Raw genomic sequence first — 1,112 nt, 5'->3', positions numbered from 1 at the left:
GTGTGTGTGTGTGTGTGTGTGTGTGTGTGTGTGTGTGTGTATGTGTGTGTGTGTGTGTGGAGAGAGAGAGAGAAGAGAGAGAAGAGAGCTTGACTTTAGGAATTTGCTTACATGATTTTGGAGGCTGGCAAGTCCAAAATCCACAAGATAGGCCAGCAGGCTAGAGACCCAGGGAAGAGATGTAGACCAAGCCTAAAGACAGTGTGCTGGCAAGATTCCCTCTACTTCTGAGGAGGTTGGTCTTTTTCTATTAAGGCCTTCAAATGATTGGAAGAGGTCCACTAACATTATGGAGAGTAATTTACTCAGAGTCTACGAATTTAAAGGTTAATCTCATCTAAAAATATACTTTAACAGAAACATCTAGAATAAACTTTGATTAAATATTGGGTACCTTGGTCTAGCCACGCTGACAAATAAAACTATCCCTCAAGTGCAGTTTTCTTTGTTGGGAAGTTTTAAATTATAATCTCTTTATTGTTTATAAGTCTGTTGAGGTTTTCTATTTCTTCTTGCATCAGTTTAGGTAATTTGTGTGTTTCTAGGAATTTGTCCGTTTTATCTAGGTTATCTAATTTGTTAGCATGCAATTGTTCATAGTATTCCCTTTGTATTTTTGTAAGGTTGGTAGTAATGTCTCCATTCTCATTTGTGTCTTCTGTCTTTTTTCTTGGTCAATGTTTTTTTTTTCTAGCTAAAAATTTGTCAATCTTGTTGATTTTTTTCAAAGCACTAACTTTTGGTTTCATTGATTCTCTCCGTTGATTTTCTAGTCTCTATTTAATTTATCTATGTTCTAATCTTTATTATTTACCTCCTTCTACTAGCTTTGCATTTAGTTTGCTTTTCTAGTTTCTCAAGTTGTAAAGTTAGGTTATTGATTGAAGGTCTTCCCTTTTTTTCAATGTATACATATGTAGCTATAATTTCCCCTCCAAAAACCGCTTTTGCTGCACCCCGTAAATTTTGGCATGTTGTGTTCTTATTTTTATTATTTTTAAAAAAGATTTTTATTGGGGAATCGGGGGGATGGGAACAGCGCTGGGGAATTGGGGGAAGGGGAACAGACAAGTTGCTGTTCTTTTGTTCTTCAGTCTAGTTGTGGAGGACGT

This window comes from Hipposideros armiger, unplaced genomic scaffold (genome assembly GCF_001890085.2).
Source record: "Hipposideros armiger isolate ML-2016 unplaced genomic scaffold, ASM189008v1 scaffold_111, whole genome shotgun sequence".
NCBI classification, from domain to species: Eukaryota; Metazoa; Chordata; class Mammalia; order Chiroptera; family Hipposideridae; genus Hipposideros; species Hipposideros armiger.
The sequence above is the reverse complement of the archived record's forward strand: the minus strand, read 5'-3'. Positions refer to the sequence as shown.